Here is a 14,732-nt window from a genome sequence, read left to right as displayed (position 1 = left end):
CGAATGTTTAGATACTAATTAGGAGTATTAAACGTAGACTATTTACAAAACCCATTACATAAGTGGAGGCTAAACGGCGAGACGAATCTGTTAAGCGTAACTAGTCCATGATTTGACAATGTTGCTATAGTAAATATTTTTGGAGACGAATCTCTTTAATCGACTTTATGTTGCCGATTTGAATGAAGTATCTGTTGGCGGGAGCTGCTGATGAAATGAAAACACGCAACGACAATGATGGTCCCAATCAGTGAGTTTACTTGCTGCTCCTGCACATCACCTGTGCGATCAGATGAGTGCATCAGGCACAGCCTACGTATGGTGCTCCTGCACATCACCTGTGGCCGTAGCTGAGCCTGATCAGTTTCACGCCAGTGCGATCAGACAGTGCCCGTGTACAGCTACGTACTTCGCCGTATAGGACCGCACCAAGCTGACTCTGTAAATCTCTACTGTTCCCTCAGTAAATGCAGGCTTGCATGCACTAGCAGTACGTCTTCTTTATTTGCTTTTTTTTTTCAAACGTCTTTATTTCTTCTCATTCTTGCTTGTTCTCACACAATTTCTAATCAGCTAAACAATATGGAGCACCGGCTTGCTCTGGCCAAATTCCTAACAAGCAAGACATCATCTGATCGGTGTTTAACTAATCGTTGCGTGAAAACCTTAACCAAACCGTGCTTATTGAATAAAACATGCGATACACTATCGTCGTATCCATTAGTACAAGGAAAATATAAAGAGTACTCAAATATAAAAGAAGGAAAGAAAACTTGAAACGCATGCACAGCAAAACCTGGGCCTATCTATTTGTGTGCATGGACCGCCACCTACCACTCTACCAGTCTATCAGTGGCGAGCAGGAGCACAGGGACGATCAGCTAGTACTGAAATAAAAAGAGCATAAAATAAATGGAGAGCACACGGACACAGCTGACCTGAGTTTGCACGCTGATTAAAGACAAAAAGGTAGATAAGGACGGGCGTGCACAGACGCATGCTGTGGCATCGATGAGACGAGCCCTAGTTAATTTCTTTGGTTAATTGGGCGTATCTGCCCCTCCTGCGTGCCTGAAACTCTGAATGAATCCTGCGAGGCTGGGATCAATCAGATGAGCGAGAGCAGAGCAGTGAGCAGCGCACAGCAGCGACGCTGGGCTTGCACATGAGGACGCTGCGTGCAGTAGGCTCCCCCATGAGACGGCGACCCCTCGTGCAGACGCGGAGAGGACGGTGCTGCCGTCCTGTGTGCTGGGCCGCTGGGGTGCTGGGCTCGGGTGGTTCTCTGATGTGATTACCACATGAAATAAGGGTGTTTTGGCAGGCAGCCGGGGCAGAAGGGAGGTAAGCTGCCTATAATGAAACACTTCAATGTGTTGCACTGTACCAACTACATGCGAGGTGGGCCACACCTGCAGGTTCGTGCAGATGGAGATTTTGGATATATAGAGAGAGCGGGGGATGAGAGAGACAGACCGACCGACCGACTTGCTCTCTCTTTCCCGCACCCTTTGTGTGCCGGGCCCAAGAAGACTTTTGCACAAGAATTGTACATGTTTGTAAGTTGTAACAGGCACGGAGCTAGTGTTTTCTGCTCCATGTAGTAGCAACGGCATTCCTGAGAGTGTGCAAGGGAAAGCTAGCAAAGGTGAAGAGCTTGGCGCTGGCTGTTCAAACCTCAAATGGTCCTCGTTCAAACTTGACACCTTGTGCCGCTCAGCGTGCATGAAACACAAGGACAACGCAAACTGCAAAGCGAGGAGGGGTGTGGAAAGAGAGAGAGAAATTCCAGCAGCTGTTTTGCAGTCATGCATGGCCCCTGCTCCGACCGGCCCCACGGCTCAGTACTTCTCTTTGGTCAGGCAGCTCGTGGTAGTACCCGACGCGCTGCTTTCTGGTTCGTCCACGCAGAGAGCTCTCTCTAGCTTTCTCTCTCTAACGCAATACGTACAAATCTACCTTAGATTTTGTTTGGATCTTGTGCGGGCGTCCACTCGTGAAGGGACAATGAAAAACCACGGCCTGGCCGGGCCGGGCTCAGAGCAACAGCCACCTTTAAATGCAAGCAGCTGCAGCTCAGCAGCTGGTGCGTAGCTACTCCTAGCATGCAGGTGCAGCACTGTGCTTTGCAGCATGCAGGCAGGCAGGCCAGCACCCCTTTGCACTGCAGCAGGTCTACCTCACCAGCTACTCCTACTACAACAGCTCAGGAGCAGCCATGCCAATGCCATGCGTTCCTTCTTCTTCTTTTTTTACGAATAACACTCGACTATAAAAAAAAAATAGAAGGTTACCTGCTGGGAGGCCATAACCGGCGGAAAAAACCCCCCCGAAAACAACACCACCGGTTTGCATCGGGCATCGACGTGTACCGAGCTCAACTCAACTCAAACAACTCAGACCGATCGGATTGGAACATCGAGATAAGCTGCGCAACTCGTCTCCACAAGACCACACTGCCCAGTCGGATGGAGACATTGACACGAACCTCAATAAGTACTCCACCCGATCGAAATGGAACATCGCCACGAAAACGAAGCATTGTCGCGGCACCTATCAACCTTCTCCCGCTCATGTAGTCGTCGTAACCTCAAGGCGCGGCCCCGCGCCGATAGGGAATGGAGAGAAACAGACCGCACCGCACCAAGAAGGCCACCGCCATGCGGAACCCATCGTCGTAGTGCCGCTACAACATTGCACTTCATCCGACAGAGTGAAACCATTAGATCCGGACCTCTTGCAGGCTGCCTCGCAGTCGCCACCGCGATAGCACAAACACGTGGAGGCCTCGCCACACCGGTCGTTGGACTCCACCTCTCTCTCGTCGCCTTGAAGAAGACACCACATGCGGGGGGCCCACCACGTCCGCCACAGTACTCCATAATGCAGATCGGTTTCTTATATCGCCATCAGAATGATGAGCACTGTTGCCTCGTTTCCCCATATCACCATCAAACAGCCGAACCACGGTCGCAGGTCGACATCATCTCGTTGCTTCATCCACACACATAGCCTCCGCCACCATACCAGCATGCCAAACAAATCGCTTGCGCCGTCTTCCGACGATGTACAGCACCGGAGTCGCCTACCAAGGCAGAGCAACCCGCTGCCAGCCTAGTTATCCCACGATGTCAATTGCTGCAAGCGCCGCCTTCCCATGCAGCCCCACGCCGCACTGACTGCTGCCACGCTGCACCAGCCACCGCAGTGAGCTGCAAGGAGTCAAAAACGACAACCATGCGACAACCCCGGACCACCACCATAACTGTGATCGTCTCGACGTGAGTTCGGTAACCCCCTTGAGCCCGACATCCTACACCAAGCCGCCTCCGCCACCAGCTGCAGCCTCCCATGACCACTGCGGCATCAGCAATGCCATGATCGAGATGGGTCTCTAGAGACGACGCTTCCAAGGAGGTGACGATGCTAATGGCACCGCCGTCGCTTGTCCAGAGTCTGGACAGTGTTTTCACGCAGAGAACTCCGTGCAACAGGGATGGGGCTCCAAGATGACGCCCCCAACGGGAAGAACGACGCCCTCGGACGCCATCGCCATCGCCACCACCAGGATCGCCGGCAAAAGCTTTCGCCCGAAGAATCCCATCCCTAACTGCACGCTCACAACCTAGCATTCCCACAACTGCAGCAACGGAAGCCCTCCTGGGGGCGGTGCCGCCATCGTGCCTCCTCGCGCCGCCGTGTGGCCATCTCGCTCCGCGCTGACTCATCCTAGCCGCGCATCCTCGTGCCCAGCAGCCCACACGTGTCGCCACGCTGCCACCCACGTGCCTCCGCGGCCCACGCCATCCTCCAAAGGCCCTCATCGGCGCGCGGGTGCCCTCCACGCTTTGCCCACCACACGCCGTTTCCATTGCCACGCAGTCATCCTCCTCGCGCTGCGCCCTGCACCGCCCCGCGCGCCGCCTGCGCGCGCGCCTCCTCTGCCCTGGCGCCACCTCCGCGCCGCTGTCCTCCATGGGCGCTGCGGCCGCCGCCGGGCCGCCGCGCCTCCTTTGCTGCCGGGCCAGCGCGCCTCCTCTGGCGCGTCTTGGCGCCTCGCTGGGAGACCGCGCCTGCCCCGGGCGACCCCGTGGCCCTGCGCCATGCTCGCCGCCGCCCGGCACGAGGACGCCCAATCCGGGCACGAGGGGCCTAGATGAGGCCACGGAGGCCCCGAAACCTCTATCACCTCAGCGGTAGCCGCTGGCCTCCCAACACCGCACGGCCCACCTCCCTTGTGCGAGATGATGCGATAAAACTCCCCGCCACCGCCGCCCTTGCCCTCACGCGGGCTTCCGCCCAAGAGCTCTAGCGGCAGCGAGGCAGGAGAGGTCGAGGAGCGAGGATGTTAGCGCTACGGTTGGCGAGCCGCCCGTGTCGCCCCAGGCTGGAGCGACATGAGGACAGGGGTGGAGGTCTCCATGCGTTCCTTCCTCACATACATGGATGTATACCAGGGGTGTTCGGATCAGTACCACGTGGCATTTTAATCGTGCCTAGCTTCTAAGTACAAAAACTTTAATATTAGCATGTAGAGCTATTTTTAAGATAAAAATACGCGTAAGAGGATTTGGATCATGCGCAAACAGCTCCGGCACTCTCAAGTTGCACTCTAGCACCGGCACTCTCAAGTTGCACTCTAGCATTGAACGGCCAAGGGACTGAGATCAACAAAGCCGTCGTGTACTGGTGCTTATCCAGTGGATTCGTTGGGATCACAGCTGCAAGCCTTCTGCAATCCTCGCACCGCCTGCTCTGGACCGTTTTGTTGGCTTGCGCAGGCCAATTTTGCTCGTTCCGCGCCGTGTCAGGCCATATATGGGAAATGCATGGCAGCGCAGGCGCCGCTGCTAGGCGCGCAACCGACGAATTGGGATCCAGAGAGTCAAAAGGACATGCCCGCAAACGACACCGCGCGCACGCGGCACGCCGGCAGGCTCTCTTTCGCCATCCTCCAGACCACCACCATACACGCGCGCATGCATGCAATGCAACGCAGCGCACGGACCGCAGCGACGCGGCCGCGTTGCAACGTCTCAGACGGATCGGCACCGGCCGCCCGGGGGTCACAGGCCGTAGACGAACCCCCTCCTGCCCCTGACCGCCTTTGTTTTTGCCCTTCCGAGCTTTGTCTCCTGTACCTGCACGCCCCATCTCGCAGCTGAGCTGAATGCTAGCCCTCTCCTGGGTGCCTCTGACCAGCTGCGGCTACGAGCAGGGCTAGCTGCTGGGCTACTACTAGCTAGCTAAGCCAGCTGCTGCTGCTCACTCCCTAGTGCCATGCATGGGCGGCCATGGCTGCGGCTGGGTGCCTGTGTTCTTTTCTCTCATCCACTCTCGTGAATCATCTGCGATCTCTTTACGACTCTTGCGTTTGTTTGTCACCTTCATCTGATGACATCCATCCGGCGACGTCTTCTGTCTTCTCCCAATTCTCGCTTGCTTGTGCGGCTTGTTTTGCCGCTTCCATGCTCTTGCAAGCCAGAGAGTAAATTCTTTTTTTAAAACTACAGAGAGTAAATTCCATGACTGATGTGCAGATGTGTGTGTGTGTGTCACACAAGTACCCTATGTAGACAGCTAGCTTCCCCACCGATGCTTGCGCTTCACCTCTGGAGGAGGAAAAGGCAACGGTTCAAGTTCCAAATCGGTGAAAGATTGACGGCTAGCAGCAGATTGACATGACGCCGACGGATGATGGATTGCGTACTGGAGCTGTGATCTAGCTTGCTTGACCGCGGCCGCCGACTGGTTTGGACGCACTAGTAATTAAGTAACCCAGGCGCAGCAGGCGGCGCCGGCGAGAGCGTGCATGAGCATGCATGCATGCCACCGCCGCGCAAGCGATAGAGGAGGAAAGCCGGTGAACGGATGGCACGCCTACTGACTCGCCGGGGGAGAAAGACGGCTGACGCTGCGATGTGCTTTGCAAAAGCGAGACAGGATAAGGCATATAAGCTGTGAAAAGAGTTGATCGGCTCTCACCCTTCTAACCTCACGACAGTAGTGTTGCAGACGCAATGTGGTCGATTAGCACTGCGTGTGTAACGACAGGCTGACAGAGAGAAAAGGGTAATACGTCCCGTGTTAAGTTAGGGCTACGCACGCGTGTGCGTTCAGTATTAGTACGTGCTTTCCCACGTGTGCTAGGGTTTTAGAGCCCCAGTCTCTTCCCTATCATAGATGTTTTCCAAAAAAATCATCCATCGGCCGTGGTCGTCTTTCTAGCTTGTCTCTTGGTTTTGTCTCTCAAACTATATGCGTATTGTCCTCCCTAATCTAGATGTTGTGTTGTGTTTGGCTCTTATAAAATTGCTGAAACTCAAATATTGTAACATTTTGACTTGCCTAAAAGCCCACCAATGAAATCAGCTGGGATGCTCTTCTTCAAGTTGACTAGTAGGATAGTGATTATAAATCTGGCCTTGAAGATGAGCTAATTCTCATCTTCAAGTTGACTAGTTGAGCATGGATCCGTCGTCCATCCCGATCCCGCACCTCTCCAACACTCGCCATTCTGAGAGCGAGCGCATGAAAAATGGAGAATACGGAAACGTTGGTACTGCTGTTCAAAAATAAATACCGGTTCATAGGAGACATTTAGCTATTTACAAGTTACATGTAATTCAGCTATCCACGTGCATAGTAAAATTTATAAATTTAAATGCTGACACTAAGAAGTGCCCTACCCAAGAATCAAATCCTAAAGTGTGATGTTATGGGGTTCTCATTGATGCGGCTGTCTTTTATTAGTAAAGGAATAATTCTTCACATGCTACTGGTTCTGACTGTGAGGGATCCCACGTGTTATAGATATAACAATGGTATATAAGGGATTACAAGTTTTCTCGGTAGCAAATAAGAAATTTCTCTAAATCCCAATATGTTCCTATCTACTTTCCTATAGACATTCATTGAAGCGCTTATGTCCTCGTTTTCCTTAGACTTTCACAAAGGTGCCCGTGCGTGGGTTGATTTCAATATATCCTAGTGTAGTTTCCTTAGATATTAATAGTATTGATTATTGTAGACGTTCAACGATCATAGAGATGACAATGTATGTGTAAATCTTGAGATCTTCGTATCTAGTTCTACATGAACGTTTGTAGAGATGATTGTGAGTAAGTGTGATCGTGATTTTAAAAATATTTTAAAACCAAAGATGTATTTGTTGAAAATTGGTTGCCAACGTTAGCTATAAAAATCAAATGTGGAGTATATTCTGAAATTGCTGTTGCGTAAAAAACAGCACAATAGAACTTTCTTCGAGGCTGGCCCATCATGTATCGAACTTTGTAGGCGGAGATACCCTCTTGAGTTGTCCAATCGCGTGGATAGACCGTGGGGCCTAAATGCCTCACGCATAGGACCTCTCCGACATTAACATGGTTATAATATACAATGCTAGTCAATATAGCTAGCTGTAAGCTACCTGGCCACGCCATGCACAGTAGTAGGGCATCAGGCTGCGAGCTATCCTGTTCCTACCCTACGTGCGTCACGCTTCAAGTCTGGGCGTCTTCTTCAATGGGGGAATGTTTTGGGGAAGAGATATACAGCAAGCACTCGCACTGCTAAAATAATGGTGTGCCAGCCTTGATCAGACAAACTGTGCACACGAACGTGTAATCTGAACTACTGCAAGGCTTGCAAGCACGGCCGGCCATCTGATCGGAATCCTTGGCGCGTCACAATAACTTCTCACAGTGAGAAGCCATGCATGGCAGATCAGGGAAAAGTTCTAAGACCTGCAAAGCAACGCAATCTATAAATGCAACGGAATAAAAATTCATCAACCAGCCTGCAAAGTTTCTTTAAGACCCCGCCGGGCCGGGCCTGGCCCCAACCCCTCCCCTGCATGAAGGGGACGAAAGCACGGAGCAAAGCGGCAGAAGAAGTTAAAAGGTGTTTGCTAACACCGTGCTAAACTTTAACACCTATCACATCAGATATTTGATAATAATTAGAAGTATTAAATATAGTCTAATTATAAAACTAATTGCACAGATGGAGTTTAATTAGGCTTAATAGATTCGTCTTGCGAATTAGACTCCATCTGTGCAATTAGTTTTGTAATTAGCTCATGTTTAGTCCTTCTAATTAGCATCCGAACATCCGATGTGACCCTGCTAAACTTTAGCATCTCGTATCAAACACCCCCTAAACTTTCCCTTCGTTTTTTTGTTTATAATGGCATGTGCACTGTCCTACTTGGCTGCTTGCCTTTTGGTTTGGAGCTGAATATGGTGCGTGCTAAGATTACCAGCTTTGCCTAAGGTGGCCCTGGTACTGGCCATAGCAAAAGACCAAAAGTGCTTGCATGGGTTGTAGCTGCTGGCCATTTGCCAGCGTTCACTTAATCAAAGTTGGGTATGCCTACAGGGAGGGAAGAAAATGTGAGGATCCCCGGTTTCAAACATCCACCGGATCCTTTGTGGCCGTCTTATTACTTGCGGTAGTCTTATCGTAAGATTATATTCCACAAAATTTTATGTAATTTAATTTAAAAGGTAATTTACCCTGCAGTTATCATTTTGCCCAAGTCCGGATTCGTCCATTTCAGCATGGGATCTAGCTAGCGGCCAAATTAAATGCACAATTTCTTGAGCCAATTTTTAAGTGAAGCCTAAGGCCTGGAAGAGAAAATCTTCAAACTCGAGTCTTAGTTCGGATAATGGAGACATAAAGTGTTCAAGCAAACCAGCTCCTTTGCTATGTGCCAAGTTGCCGAAGAAATGCAACCACGTTGTCTCGGACAAAAATATGCAATGAGCCTCCCCAATATTCGACATAACCATCAGCATATCACCAACAAGAACTTCTAGAGATGGTTATGCATATAACAAACCAACCAACTTTAGTATACAGATTTGATCTTGAGGGTGAATTCGAAAAATAACTAGAATTGCTAGTATAAGAGTTAACCATAGAAATTTCGAACTTCTCTAAAGCAACATGCAGAGTTCTATACTTCTATGTATAAACTCAAGTCAACATAGAAAAAAAACCAAATGTGTTGTCATCATATCTAGATGACGGCTCCTTCAACATAAGGGTGGGGGGATGCATGCTAACCATAGAGTCTCCATGTCGATACTCCTACTTATGAATGGTATCGCTCAATAATTTTACATATGCACTTAGAGCATGTACAAGTGTTTGGAATATATGTTTAGTCAAAAGGTGGTTTTTTCACCACGTCGTTTGCACTTGGTGCTTAAAAGGTGGGCAAGATACTTAAACTTGCAGGGACACCTATGTGTATGTAATGATTAGCTTTTATAGCTGTTTTGTAATCTAATGAAAGCAATTAGGTACACTAAGGTTTAATCCGGCACCAACAGATCAAATCTTACTCAAAACTTGAACTTAGACATTAAACTGAAATAGATTAAGACTAATTGCACAATAATTGCACCATAAGGCACACTAACCAGCACGAATTTTGACTTAACAGTGAGCTAATTTGCATCTAAACTGAATCTTAGGGCTCATGATTAGGTGTAATTGGCTTAGCTGATACCAAATCTAGGAATTACATTGCTTAGAACTTAACTTAAACAGCATCTTACACCTAAACATGAACACATCTAAGAAAAGGGGCCGAGAAATCAACCAGCAGCGATTTCCAGCCATCTCAGTTGATGTAGTTGTCAATGCAGGGGCTGCCGGCGTCGGTGCAGGTCGTGGTCGATCTCGTCTTTGCTCTGGCCTCCACCTTGTTTGTTCAGGGACGGCAAGGGAAGGTGGTGGTGGCCTTTAGATGGTTCCAGCGCCACCAAGGACCGGGTCGCGGTGTCGGGGGCGTGTGGGCATTTTGTGTGCGTTGGACACCTCAAAACGAGCCGGAGTCCCCCTTTTATTGTGGCGCTGGGCGATCTGGGGTCGCAACCACGAGTTAGTTGCGCCTCCCATCAAGACGCGAGGCGACGCATCGTGAGTTCGAGGCATGGGGTTCGTTTCCTTATCCCCTCTTTTTTCTTGATCTTTTGACCACCTCCGAAATTTTCCAACACACAAATGTGTATGTAATGATTAGCTTTTATAGCTGATTTGTAATATGATACTCCTTCCGTCCCAAAATATAGCTATGTTTAGCTTTTTCAAAAGTTAAATTTTTTAACTTTGACCAACAATATCTATAAAAATTTATTTCAAATAGAAAATATTACATATTATAATAGTTGATTTCATCGGTTTCATGATAAATCTACTAATATTATTTTTATATTATTAGTTTCTATGATTATTTCTCTATTCATAGTCAAAGTTGAAAAGATTTGATTTTAAATAAGTATAAACGTAGCTATATTCTGAGACGGAGGGAGTAGTATTCTTTCTTTTAAGTACTAGATAAAAATCCAAATTGAGCAATATAACAAACTAGAATAACAACAGCCCCATGTGCCCTTTTATAAACCAGAGATAACCAGATGGATTAGCGAGATTGGTACAGTTCGCTGAGGGTCGGAATATCGGATGCGTGACAAGGATCAGATTCGGAGCTGCTCCAAACAATTCCAATCTGCGTCCCTATTGACCGACATCTATTTCCTTTTGGTCCACACACCCCTGTTGACCACTGTAGATCATTCAAAAAAGAAAACAACCGATTTTAATCCACCCAGCTCTCTGCATGCGAACATCACTCCCGGTCGAACGCGGCAGTCCCCCCCCCCCCCCACCCCACCCCACCCACCCACCCACACACACACACACACACACACACAACCCAATATTACAATATTCCCTCTAGGGCTCGCATTCACGCCGCGCTACAATGTCAATGCGCTGCACTACACTGTTGCTGTAGGCTGTGGCAATAGCAAAGCATTTGGTGTCCCTGTATACACACGCACCATGCCGCCCCCCGAGTTAATAGGCATGCCACGAAAGGTTCCTTCTGCTGCATGGCGTCGCAAAAAAGTCTCTGCCCCCCTCCGGCTGCACGCTCTGGCCATCGAGACAGCATGTACATGCATAAACGACTGATGGACAATTCATTTCCGGTTCGAGAAACATGATCGTGTTGCAAGTTTAGCGCACGCATACGAACACGGGCATGTACGCGTCGTGTCTGCATGCAATTGTATTGCACATGCATGCATGAGAGGACAGGGACAAAGCTCCAAACGGTACGTTGCGTGTTGTTACGACGCATGGAAGCAAGGGTAGAGGATGCAGGTTGTCAAGAGACCCTTCCATTTCAATGTCGTGTTTGTATATATACCTATATGTAAGTTGGGAGGCAGTGTACATTGAAGTGAGCTTGGTATTTATACCTGCACGCCACACTCTACTACCCTTGCACTTTCGCGATGAGATATCAACGTCAGGGAATAGTTATTATATTTATAAATGTATTCTTCATTCCTCCCATCCCATGCATCTCTCTCTAGAGTCTAGCAGCAAGCTGGATCCATCAATCACCCTCTCTCTCTCTCTCTCTCTCCCCTCTCTTCGCTTGTTCCATGAGCTATTACTTCTGCTGCGAACCGATCGAAGAGTAGTGAAGGCGAGGAGCGTGGTGCGGCAATGAACAGCAGGCCGGCAGTAGTATGAATTTCATACGAGAGACAGATTTTAAAGTCACGCGTCGGTCGGTCAGCTGGGCGTTGTAGGCACTACAGGTACAGGTAACAGGGCTACTACTGTTCTGAAGTGACAAGTTGTGCAGCGCCCTCTCTTCTCCCTCTCTGCTGGATCGACCGAGAGAGATCATCCGATGACAGTACAAGAAAAGCAGCCGTACGGGCATACAGATATATACACACCCGATCACCCGCAGCAGGGCCTGTTTGGATGCAGGTGCTAAAGTTTAGCACCTATCACATCGGATGTTTGGATGCTAATTAGAAGTATTAAACATAGGCTAATTACAAAACTAATTGCACAGATGGAGTCTAATTTGCGAGATGAATCTATTAAGCCTAATTAGTCCATGATTTGACAATGTGGTGCTACAGTAACCATTGCTAATGATGGATTAATTAGGTTTAATAGATTCATCTCGTGAATTAGACTCCATCTGTGCAATTAGTTTTGTAATTAGCTCATGTTTAATCCTTCTAATTAGCATCCGAACATCCGATGTGACACTGCTAAAGTTTAGCACGTAGTATCCAAACACCCCAGCAGTGCTTTGCCGGGCGTATTTTTCTCGAGCTCCGGCCGGGGCGTGCTGTATATTCGAGGCCAGGAGAGAATTTCTAGGACAAGGCCTGGAGATTTTTATTTTCCGATATTACTCGCGATGGGTACATGCAGAGGGTTGGTGGTATTTCAATAATTTTCCTTTCTGTTTGCACACGTTGGCAACATGCAAACGTGGTTACTTGTGTTAAATCTGAATGCGCCAGTGTTGATTACCAAAAGCTAGATCGTTTGCAACTCGTTTCTGGAAATTTTATTTGTATAGATTCGGAAGGAAACAAACTTTGAGTGACAGCAGTGATCTCCATAAGGTTCATAGCTTTGTATGACAGCTCTTTTACAGAAGTTATGCTCAAATATATGTTACAATGTTTTAGCGCAACAGGAGTTAAAATGAACTAATTGGTTCGTTATAAATATTATCTATTTAAAAAGGGAGAAAATATTGTTATAAACATTATCTGTTTAACAAGTGTTAAAATGAACTCAAATGTTTCAACACCACTCATTTTTTAGTGGAAAGTTTGGTTTCCTGACATAGCTTAGGGTATATATGGAAGTGCTTATACCGATCCTGGCTTTTCACATGATTTGCACAAATTAAGGCATTATGTACTGAAGTTGTTTTGACAAACTGAGATAAAAATAACCATAAGTCAAGTTTATTTACTTCACCGATTTTGAATTCATTACATAAGTCGTTTTGGGAGAAGTCCTCACAAATAGATAGCTATTAGTGTTGACTGGCGCCCGACACGAGAACCCGCAGGAAACTGGATTTCTGTATGGTGTTATCTGTTATAGGAGTTAGACTAGCATGTAAGATGCACTTGTGTTTTGCTTGCATTTATATGCGGTTCTTTCTTTTGCCTGTCTCTCGATGTACTAAAAGGGAGCTCTATGCCAAAATAATTGAATTTGTGCTGATAATACGTTTAGGCATTTAGGTTACTTAGTCTTATGAGTAGTTTAGAGCACCTCCCAAAATAAAAGAGTAGTTTAGAGCAAAATTTATTAATTTTAAGAGACATAAGTAGAAATTCATAAAAATATTATGGCCCCTGGCTGATAATCAAAATTCTTACCCAACTCTCTTTCATTTGTTAAATATTTTAACATAATACTCATAAATACATATTTATCTTTTACTGGTTGTGGTAGATTATAGTTTCGGTCCACTTTATTTTTATTTTCCAATTTGCATCGCTCCTGAATATATGTGTCTTACATTGCATATGTTTAATTGAATACTTAGTGTTTAGCTTAAAATCGATAATCCCATTGCTTCCTTGCACATATGGTTTTGGTGACACATGGCATGCAAGTGTACTTAAGCAAGTGTTTGTCATATTACCAATGGCATAAATAGGTAGTTTAAAATCATATTATAATGATGAATGTAGGGTTGTTTTTAATAATGAGCACATGTTGATACTATAGACGCAAATTTAGTGGAGTACTTTATTTTTTATAAATGTATAAGTGGGTAATTATTTTGGACAAAAATTAAGGGGTTAATTTAGATTATTTTAAATAATGGAAAATATGGATAATTTGGATAAAGATTTAAGGGTTACTGTTGACTATTTCTACCGCTAGGGATGAAAGTAGGAACGGGAAGATCCCGTATCGACCAACACCGAATCTCGATTATACCGATTGAGTACCGCATTTACGGGATTGTTTCATTTTTGATTTCCTGTGTATCCAATTTTACTTTTCTAGCCAAGCTTTCCCGATTTCGCTGCTATTCACAAATAAAAATATGAAATCAAAAGTGGTTAGGGTCTTTTCCCAACCGATCCCGACCGATTTCATCCCTCTCCACCGTGAGAGGTGGGTAATTGAGTAACATTTAGAAAATATAATAGCTACAATGGGTATTATTAACCATCTTGATTACACCCTACTTTATTCATGACTAGATCTCTATGATTTTTATGAAAAAATCTAGAATTTATCCTTTTTTCTTCTAAACACAGTGGGTGATGATTAACATGGAGGTTCAAAAATCTCCAATTAGTAACAGTAAGATTTGAACATATAGTATTAATATAGTGAATATTGCATAAATTATCGATGCATTTTAAAAGTACATTAGGACTTGGCTACATAAATTAAGGGCAACTAGCCGAAGATATTTATGTGAAATAAATGTTTTGCACTTTTATCTTATGTCTTTGTGTCGACAACTAAAATAACTAATCACCATTTTGTTTTGTCGCTTTTATCATATAGATTGATGGTTTATTTAGTACTTGCGGTTGTGTGTTGTAATTGTTAGACTTTATTTTGGATTCACCTTTTTTTATTACACATAAACCAAGAATCGGGCTGTTTTTTTAATAATTAATCATCATTTTTATTTGGGATGAGCAGATACAAAAAATTAGTAAATTATGTGTGAAGATCGTATTTGGATCAGCTAGAGATATGTGCTAATATATATATATATATATATATATATATATATATATATATATATATATATATATATATATATATGTGATCCAACAGGACAACTTATATCTATCCATTTTATTTGCCAACCATCCAGCTATCTAACTTATAAGTTCGTC

The sequence above is a fragment of the Setaria viridis genome, chromosome 9 (assembly GCF_005286985.2).
Source record: "Setaria viridis chromosome 9, Setaria_viridis_v4.0, whole genome shotgun sequence".
NCBI classification, from domain to species: domain Eukaryota; kingdom Viridiplantae; phylum Streptophyta; class Magnoliopsida; order Poales; family Poaceae; genus Setaria; species Setaria viridis.
This window is presented reverse-complemented; position numbering follows the sequence as displayed.